Source organism: Mus pahari, chromosome 3, assembly GCF_900095145.1.
Source record: "Mus pahari chromosome 3, PAHARI_EIJ_v1.1, whole genome shotgun sequence".
Lineage (NCBI taxonomy): Eukaryota > Metazoa > Chordata > Mammalia > Rodentia > Muridae > Mus > Mus pahari.
In genome coordinates this window covers 114446536-114457029 of record NC_034592.1, presented here as the reverse complement: position 1 = coordinate 114457029, position 10494 = coordinate 114446536, and the positions used below count along the sequence as shown (strand labels likewise).

The 10494-nt window shown below is 40.1% G+C and overlaps 1 protein-coding gene across 3 annotated transcripts in view; it reads left to right on the top strand.

Moving 5' to 3' along the window:
* Window positions 1-10494, top strand: part of Rnf24 (ring finger protein 24) — a 54272-nt gene that overhangs the window by 7782 nt on the left and 35996 nt on the right. The window contains exon 1 of one of the 3 annotated variants that reach the window (XM_029536787.1): window positions 675-743. The exons of the other annotated variants lie outside the window; for them this stretch is intronic. The gene's annotated coding sequence lies outside the window, so the exon portion shown is untranslated. Of the gene's footprint in view, window positions 1-674; window positions 744-10494 lie in introns of those variants that run through there. 3 annotated transcript variants of the gene reach the window in all.

The window sequence follows — 10494 nt, the reverse complement described above, 5'->3', positions numbered from 1 at the left end:
TCCCTCCCTCCTCTCTCTCTCTCTCTCTCTCTCTCTCTCTCTCTCTCTCTCTTTCTTTCTTTCTTTCTTTCTTTCTTTCTTTCTTTCTTTCTGTTATTTGAGGACAGTATTTAATGTAACCCTGGCAAGCATTAAACTTGGAAAGATGACCTCAAACTCCAGATTCTCAGGTCTCTACTTCCAAAGTGCCAGAATTATAGATAAATGCCGTCATACCTGGAAAATATCTTCTTTTTTTCCCCAAGTAGCTGTAAGATCTTCTCTTTACTTCTAGTAAGCCAGGCAGAATGATAGATGTAGCAGTTCAACTTACTTTGAGAAGCCACATGAAGGATATGGACATGCTGTAAATACATGTCCCGCTAGAAAGGACTGGGTCTTACTAGGCTTAAAGAATCTGTTTCTATGTGTTAAGTTATTTTGTTTGTTTTTTAGTTTCTCTCATTGATTGTCTTAATTTTTTTACCTTGGAAGTTTACTTAACAACCATGGGTCTTTTTAAGCTAGAACATTTTTTCGTTTTAGAAATGGTTTCTTAAGTTAATTTGGGTAGTTACTCTACCTCTTTCTTATCTAGATACATAATGGGAACTCTTATAATCTGAGCGTCTCAGACCTCAGGATGTAGTGCCGTGTAAATTGTGAGTTTTAAAAGAATGCCAGATGGTTGAAAAGGCATTGTGAGCACTTCAGCTAGTGTGGTCCTTTGAGAGCCAGCTGGATAAACCTTCTCTGCTCTGGAGGTAAGAACTAGACACTTTGTTCCATGCCAGCTGGACCATGAATAGCTGGCCAGTGGCCTTATTTTGGGTTGGCCACTCTTGGAAAGCCAACCTGGGCTCTCCATCCACCCTAAGGATAGTCATGCCAGAGTTAGTTGCTTGTGCCAGGCCTCCCTCTGTGCTATCTGCTTCAGGGAGTGAAGCAGGCCTGCAGGTCAAGGAAGAGAAGCCACTGGGTACTGAAAGGAAACCCTGCATTATGAATTGCTTGGGGGAAAGCTCAGTGCAACCTGCATTTTTATGAATTTAATTCTAAGGATAGAAGAATCACTTGTCAATAAAAGTGAATGCTTTTACTTCAGGACTTCCTCTAATTTACCTGTTTTCAGTTATTAACATCTCTTAAAATGAAGTTTGCTTGTTATTTCCATCTTTAACTTCTAAAATTTGCATCATTTGGATTAGTTTTACATTATTATAAATCATTGGCTTCAATAGAGGGCTAACTATATATGTCATCTTAAAGTTTGTCTCATTTTATTTACTAATGTTGTCCAGTACTTGCACCAGGCATTTCTTTATATCCTCTAGCCAATTTACTATATTAGTTTAATTGAGGGGAAAAAGTGTAAGTGGTACTACCAGTCTGAGCACACGTCCCATCAGATGATGGCTACCTTTTGGATCCTCAATATTAATAGCCTCATTCAGACATCACATTCTTTAACGACTGGCTAGTTTTAAAAGAATTGGTGCAAAGTAAATGATGGGAAGGAAGAAGGGGTCGACACTTCAAGCCATCAAGGTCTGGGATTTCAAGGGTGTGGGGTGTGGTGGCAGACAGTGTCTAAAACAAGTTTTATCATGTGGAGGTTTATGGAATGTTGGTGAGGAAACTCCTTTTGATAGAAAAATAAACCTATTCTCACAATAGTCAGTGTGTTGTTTTTTTCCCCCCAATTTGGAGATTGAATGGTTCTGTAGTACCTGTTTGTTGAGTTCATCTAAACAAACCAAAACTCATTATGAACTAACCTACCTTTCTTTTTATTCTCTCTGAAATATGAACATATGAAATTATACTTGTGTTTCAAACTTAAAATAGGGTCTAGCATCTACAACTTGAACTGAATTATGTACAATGGCTATAATTAAAGTTTCTTCAGTCTTTTTGTTTTTCAATTTTCTCTACAAGAACAAGCTATAAACATTTATCTATATCTATATCTATCTATCTATCTATCTATCTATCTATCTATCTATCTATCTATCTATCTATGTAGGGTCTCATTAAGTAGCCCTGGATGTCCTAGAACTTTCTTTGTAGATATAGACTAGGCTGACCTTGAACTCAGTGCTTCCCAAGTGCTGGGAAGAAAGGTCCACAAATCTGGTCCAGAAGGAAATTTTGAAGTTTTTTTTTTTTTTTTTCTCTTTAAATCACAAAGTAGTATCAATAGCTCCAGAAGACTTTATGTGGATTACCTACAGTCTTTTACCTGGATTAGGCTGCACTGAAAACCTGGTATGTCTGTGGCAGTATAGACATCACTTACTTCCTCCTTACAGCTATGCTGAAATCATTGTCGTCTGTGGATGACAGAATTAAAGATCAAAGAAGCAACCTCTTGGAGGTTGAGCAGTCAGGCAGGGGACGGGCATCTCCATAGCCGGCTCCTGTCACTGCTGCCAGCTCCCAGGAGAGGAGTGAGTGCTGAGGACAGGAGGAGGTTGGAGACCTTTGCAAAGGCCAGCTGAAGAGCCACTGCAGCAGCTAAAGGACAGAATAAAAACCATCACCACTGGAATGGGACAGAGAGGATGGTGGTGTTCCCTGGAGTCACCACAGCAAATGACTGAGAAGCTGATGCTTATGGCAACGGAGGTTTACTCCTCACAGTGTGAAGTCCAGAAGGTGGAAAGCAGGGTGACAATCAGGCTGCAGAGCTCCCGGGTGACTCCAGGAAAAATCTTGCCTAGGTTTTTTTGAATTTTCTCAAAAAACAAAACAAAACAAAAAACACTTTTTTTTTTTGTTTTGTTTTGTTTTTTGAGACAGGGTTTCTCTGTATAGCCCTGGCTGTACTGGAACTCACTTTGTAGACCAGGCTGGCCTCGAACTCAGAAATCCGCCTGCCTCTGCCTCCCGAGTGCTGGGATTAAAGGCGTGTGCCACCACGCCTGGCTAAAACATTTTATTTTTAAAGATACATCTATAATCTACACAATCTACTACAGATTTGCTCTCTAAGTCTTTAACTCTCTTTGAGACAGAATTACTGGGCAGCCCCAGCTGGCCTGGAAATGCTATGTAGTCCAGGCACACTGAGTTTCCTGCTTCTACTTCCCAGCCTGGGATTAAACTACCACAGCCAGCTTCAGATTCTTAAATACGTCTGCAAAGACCCTTTGTTTTAAGGTTACATTTCGGTTTCTAGGACAGGTTGGTTTTTTGTTGGTTGGTTTGTTTGTTTGGTTTGTTTTTTGGTTTGCTTGTTTGTTTGTTTTGGCCACTATTTAACCATTCTTCCCATGAGAAAGTAACAACTTCCTTTAGTTTCAGTGCAGTTTCACTCAGAACCTCAGAATTGACCAGTATGCAGCAGAATAATACAAGGTGGGGAAAGTATATCTAGAAGGACAGAAGATGGAACTTCATAGGAATGATTAGGGAATCAGGCAGATCTCATGCAGGAGAGATGTTCAAGACAGAACATTAAAGATGGATGGACAGATGTTTTAATTATGTGACTGGGAATACTTGGGATGTGCAGATAGTAGAAGCAATCAAATACAAAGCTAGGGAGGTATCTTTAGGGGACCACAACTGATGCATCTGACTACAGTGTAGTATTTAGAGAAATAGAGAATAAGGTTCAAGTCTGGGCCAATTCATGCAAGGTCCTGAGTACTGCATGGATGACTTTGTTCATAGTTAGAGTTGCTTCCCGTAAGAACATGTTAAGTTTCTAATGTGTCTTCAGGGCTTTTATAAAACCTTTGGGGAGAACATGTAGTTTTTCTTTTCTTTTTAAATTTATTTATTGTTATATGTAAGTACACTGTAGCTGTCTTCAAACACACCAGTGGTGTGTCTCATGTGCCTCACACCAGAAGGTGTGAGGTCTCATTTCAGATGGTTGTGAGCCACCATGTGGTTGCTGGGATTTGAACTCAGGACCTTCAGAAGAGCAGTCAGTGCTCTTAACTGCTGAGCCATCTCTTCAGCCCCCAATATGTAGTTTTCTTTTTGTTTTGTTTACATTTTATTTTTAAAATATTTTATGTGTGTAGCACATGCATACAGGAACCTGCAGAGGTCGGACGAGGCATTGGATCCCCTGAAACTGGAGTTAGAGATTGCTGCCATGTGGGTTCTGTGAACACAACTTGGATCCTCTGCGAGGAGATGTGTTCTAAACCACTAAGCCATCTCTTTAGCCCCTTGTTTTGTTTTTGAGAGAGGGTATTGCTACATAGGTTTAGGCTGACCTTGAACATGCACCAGTCTTTTTGCCACTGTCTGCCAAGTGTTAGAATTACAGGTGTGCACTACTGTTCATGCCTCGGTATGGTGTTATTTTCAAAGAGAAGGTCAATGTTTCCCTTAAATTCACCCTTATAGCCCGAGCCTCAGCCTTGTGGCACATCTTTGGTTAGAGTTATGGGTATAAGCTACCACTCCTAGTTGTAGATTCTTTTTTTTTTTTTTTTTTTTCCGAGACAGGGTTTGTGTAGCCCTGGCTGTCCTGGAACTCATTCTGTAGACCAGGCTGGCCTCAAACTCAGAAATCCACGTGCCTCCGCCTCCCGAGTGCTGGGATTAAAGGTGTGTGCCACCATGCCTGGCCTAGTTGTAGATTCTTTGTTTTTTTTTTTTTTTTCCTTTTTCTTTCTTTTTTTCTTTTTTTGTTTTTCTCTTTCTTTTTTTATTTTATTTTTTTTAGTTGTAGATTCTTAAAATTATTATATTTATGTGTGTCTGTCTGTGTGTCTGTGTGTGGTTTTTGCCTGCATACATGTCTGTGCACCACCTGCATCCAGTATCGACAGAAGACGGAAGTTGTCGTATTCCCTGAAACAATTACAGTTGTGAGCTGCCATGTGGGTGCTGGAAATCAAGCCCAGGTCCTCTAGAAGAGCAGCCAGTACTCTTAACCACCGAGCCATCTCTGAATCTGTAGATTTCTTCTATAGATTTTTAGAAGGAAATAGCTCTTTTAAAAGGAAAGGAGTTTAAAAAGTGCTATAGTGCAGGAGGTATAAGTGTGTGGAACACTTGCCTAAACAGTCCCAGAACTACAAAACCATTGCTCTGATTAGAAGCAGAGTGTTTTGTGGTTTGAAGATAATTCTGGAAGGCTATTGATTTTTTCTTGCTGCTTTACTTTGAAGGTCCTGGGAAGAGAATTTACAAAGTGAGCTCCACAGAGCCTTAGTCATTACCATGTGTGGAATATGTTGGGAATGTTGTGGGTTAAGATGCTATCTCAGAAAAGACATGAAGTGATGGAATATCGACAAAGGATAACCAGTATTCCCTTCTGAATGCAGCTCTGACCTCTGTGTGGCTCAGGTCTCTGCTCAGTTTACTCCCATCATCCGTTTACAACTCCAGAATTCGGGGAGAGTGCAGTTCTGAGGAGTGGATGGCTCGTATGTAAACGATGTTTGTGTTTGAGACTCATCCTCTGTGTGTGTAAGACTCCTTGTTCTGTGTTACAGATTTTCAGTAAAAATGTGTTTCAAGTATAAAACACTATTTGTGTTCTATAGCTGTGTGGCTGTTTTATTCAAGGAGAAATGGATATTTTCCATATAACATTTATTCTACCTTAACACACTGAAAAACCAGTAAAGTGGGGTTTGCTCCTGGGCTCCCTTTTTCATCTGCCTGAGATTGATATTACTTGATAGACTTAACTGTCTTAACTTTGCTTTTGTTGTTGCTGCTGGTGGTGCTTTTGTTGTTGTCTTTTGAGATAGGGCCTGGGACTCACTACATAGACCAGGCTGGTCTTAAAGTCAGCTGTGCCTGCCTCTGCCTCCTGCGTGCTGGGATTATAGACCTGGGCTGCCACTACCTAGCTGAACTACAGTTGCTTCTCTGATTTCTGTTTGCAGCCAGTTTAGATTTTGTTGGGAAGAGCTATAAACATACTCAGAAGTAGTCTTTGAGTGCCACCTCAGATTCAGCAGTTACAGAAGTGTTTCAACCACCCTGTCACAGGGATAGCCTAAGACCATTGGAAAACACAGATATTTACCTTATGATTCATACAGTAGCAAAATTACAGTTTGAGGTAACAGCAAGATAATTTTATGGCTGGGGTCACCACACATGAGGAACTGTGTTCAAAGATCTGAGCATTAGGAAGGTGAGAAGCACTGAATTAGAGGGCTTGTCTGCCACGTTTGTTTCTCTTTCCCCTTCTTCGCTGAGATACTTTAAAGATAAGCCTATGTCATTTCTCCACTGCCCGTTTTTAGGCCAGTTCCTCCTCCTCTTGTTTTATGTTATGAACTCACCACACGAGCTGGGTCCTAGTCCTGTGACTCCCACTCACATTTGGGCTCTGACCGCTTCTTCACACGGTGCAGTTATTTGCTGTTCCTTGTGTCGTGGTCAACGTTGCATCGCATCTAGAGGCCATCCCTATCTAGCCCAGAGTCCTAGTCACAGCATAAGGTGTTTCATCTAGGCTGGAGCGATGAGTTTTCTTAGTTAGCAAGAATTCCTTAAGACTTTATATCATCAAAGGGCTCTTTAGGGTGACTATAAGATATGAGAGGCTGCCACTGTATGTAACTTTATTCTGTTGTATTCTTTGGTAAAAACAAGTTTAATCAGAAGGGAAATTGAATTGTTTGAATTGAATTGAGGATTTAATCTTTTATCAGAGTGGTACTGCCTTTGTTTTTGAGTATCATATCAAGATTTGAATTATTTCTTTTAAAATTGACACATACTCCAATATCTGTGCAAGCTAAAGGTGGAAATATATGAAAGTCCTTTTTAATTAATCAATGGAAGGAAAGCATACTAGGTTAAGATTAAAAAGTCCAGACTGCTAAAGCTGATTTGACCCAGTGCTTCCTCAGATGCACTGAATGTCTGTCCATTCCACTCGTTCTTCATGAGTCTTTGGTAAATGTTACTAAGCTCCCAAGAAATAATGAATCTAGAATAAAATACAAGCTAAATAAATAAATAAATAAATAAATACCACAGATGACATTGGTTTTAAATTTATTTCCTCAACCATATGTAAAACAGATATCTTTTTCTAGATGTACTTTTTTTTTTTTTTTTTTTTTGGTCTTTCGAGACAGGGTTTTTCTGTGTAGCCCTGGCTGTCCTGGAACTCACTTGGTAGACCAGGCTGGCCTCGAACTCAGAAATCTGCCTGCCTCTGCCTCCCAAGTGCTAGGATTAAAGGCCTGTGCCACCAGGCCCGGCGATATACTTATTTCTTAAGCAAGATTTTGTTTTTTAGAGAATTAAACCTTTGATCTAAGGCTAGTTGGACTACAAAAAGCTCTGCTTCCCTCATATTTTAAAGTATAAAACTGAAAAGAACTTAACGTGTTCAGTTTTAAGATTTCTCAGAAGTACTACAGAGTAACCAAATCCTTGAATACTCTTAAAATTTAGACTATTGGAGGCCTGCTCGCTTAAACATAATCTAGTTAATAATTGTTTCCCCATTTTAATTTGGTTTAAATTTATTATGTACCTAGTACTTGAGTAGTCAGAATAGTGAAGTACATGTCTTCCATGAAGATAGAAATAAAAGCTCTAGGATATGCTTTGCATTCTAAATGTTTTATATTCTTTCTCTCCAAAAACGATTCAGCTTTTTATGTATGTTACCCTAAAATACTTTATTTTCATTAAATTATGTATAGGTTAAAGAAAATGAAGGTTGCACACTTAAAAAAAATCTTGCCGGGTGTGGTGGCGCACGCCTTTAATCCCAGCACTTGGGAGGCAGAGGCAGGCGGATTTCTGAGTTCGAGGCCAGCCTGGTCTACAGAGTGAGTTCCAGGACAGCCAGGACTACACAGAGAAACCCTGTCTTGGAAAAAAAAAATCTTAAGGCAGAGACTTTTCATTGGCTAATATTTTTATTTAAGTGTTTTCTTTATCAGCTGGGCAGTGGTGGCAGAGGCAGGCGGATCTCTGAGTTCTAGGATAGTCAGGGCTACACAGAGAAACCCTGTCTGGGAAAAAAATAAAATTATACTAAAGAATTCTTTGATCATTTCCCCTGGTATTTCTTTGCTAGATGCTTTTAGTGCTGAGGAAAGCCTCACTAATTTTGTCCTACTCCTATTTATTTTACTTAACATTTTTTATTTTTATTTATTCCCTGAATAATTTCCTTGTTCTCAGGAAAGGAGCCTTGACTTCAAAGGAGCATTAGATAGGTTAGGGTTCTTAGCTTAGTAACCATCTCCAGTCAGTCTCTAATCACATTGTTTGGGAAGGGCATTAGAAGTAGTGTGCTAGGAGGTCCTTTCCTGTGGGGATTCTGTTTACTTAAACAGGAGTAAGACTGTGGTATTCTCTAAAACTGGAGCATGTCAGTGAAAGACGGCAAGCAGATGGAGACCCTTACAGAAACCCACAACTGGTCAAAATTCAGAGTACTGATAGTGGGGTGCCTAGCCCCAGGTGATAATCTGCAACAACATTCCTGTACTCAGGGAACCTCAGAAGAAGGTCAGAGGGGCAGCAAGATGCACAGTTGAGTCTCCTAGAAATTACAGGGAAGATACACTGCCGATACCTCAACAACATGGCTGCCTAAACAAGACCTGAACAATGACAACGTCAGTGGTCATGCTGTCGTGGAAGGAGTCAGTTTCCAATCACTCCTGAGGGAGGTAGAAGGTTGTTACTGGGATGACAGTCCCCCTCCCCCAATTAGTTAACCAATACCAAGTGATCAGCCCTGAAACTGAGTCATGCTTGTGGGTTTTGTTGTTGTTTTGGGGTGTGTGTGTGTATTTAAAATTAAAAAGAGGCCATCAGTTTGAGAGGTAGCAAGAGGGAACATGGGACACGGGAGGGTTGTAGACTGAAGAAGAAGGGAGAAATTGAAAAAACAAAAGACTGTTTACAAGAAGAGCTGGGGAATGTCAGCAGTAGAGTACTTGTTTAGAACGGAGGAGGCCCTGTTCCATCCCTAGCACAGTAAACAAAACCAGAGTCGATCCCCTTTCTTAAGCTCATAAATAAAATCAACGTAATGGGTTTTAATCAGGTGAGCCAGACATGACAGGTAATCATCATTCTGCATCGTAGCCATCGTGATTTAGTGCAGAAAATGAAATTTTCACTCGCCAAGTTCAACAGTTGCTTTAGAATAGCTGCTATGTGCAAGTCATTGTGTCTAGGCTCTGAGCAGAGGGATCATTGCAGGGGTGCAGATAAAATACACTTCCTTTCTGTAGAGGCCTTCTAGGAAATTGTGTCACCATTTCATTGCCTCATGTCCTTACTCTCTTTTAATGCAACCAGATCCCACAAGGTGTCATCTCTACCATCCAGTCACTGTCCTACTATTTTTGCAGTGAGGATGTCTATAAAGCAGGGGACCACAATATTTACCAGTCTTAAACTCGTTGAGTCCACAAAGCTGATATATTTCCTGAGAAACAAGAGTAAATTTTTTTAAAAAATCTTTTAAAGTAAATATGTCTGTTGGGCCGATGAGACGGCTTAGCAGGTGAAGGCACTTGGCACCAAGCCCATGACTTGGAAATCAGTCCCCAGAACCCAGAGGCCAAAAAGCTTCAGGTTGTCTCTGACCAAGACATATATTCCAGTGTGCATGTGTCCTGATCTTCCCCCACCCCCCCCCAAAATAAATAAATAGCTTTTTAAATTTTAATTGGGATTAAAACAAAAGCACATTCCTATTTCCGCATTTTTAAAGAAACCAGAATTCTCACTGTAATTCCCATTATTTCATTTAACATTTTACTTGGGTTTACTATCCTTATTCATGTCTTATTTTACATCTCTTATATGCCAAGTATCATTTAATCTGAATGTAAAAATGGATAACTCCTTTATCTGATTCACTGTTACAGTTCAAATAAAAATTTATTAGATTTACAGTTGTCACTTTAGTATTCTTTTCCTGACATTTTTCATATGATCTGACTGAAAAGTTCTGTAAAACTTATAACAGGAGCTTCTGCGACATTCATTGTAATGAATGTAATGCTTCCTGTGGGCGACTTCCTGTGATGCAGTGAGGTGGGGTAGTGCTTGCATTTGGCTTTTACTAGGCTAACTATCGACTCTCTTCAAAATCAAACATTTTTTTTTTTTTTTGCACAGTAAATTGCACTGGTAGTCTTTGTAAAGAATAGTATAGGAATAGCATATGGCAACTGAGCAAGTTCTGGCCTCACTTATTAACTGTGGTCTTAGCCTCAGATGGAAGTAATTAGAATTACATCTTCAGACTTACGGTGAGTGTGACTTAGTTCCTTTAACAAAGTACTGTCCTAATACTTACTGTTGCTGTGCAAGGGCTAGAACACTGGAAGGAGTGAATGCAGAACAGAGAGCCTTTGCAGTTACACAGGTAGCCTTGCCCTCCTGGCTGCTGAATGTGCCTGGTCAGAGGTTCCATTCTAGTGATTATCAGAGAATGTAAAAAAAAAAATTATTCCTGGGCTGGTGAGATGGCTCAGCAGGTAAGAGCACCTGACTGTTCTTCCAAAGGTCCTGAGTTCAAATCCCAGCAACCAC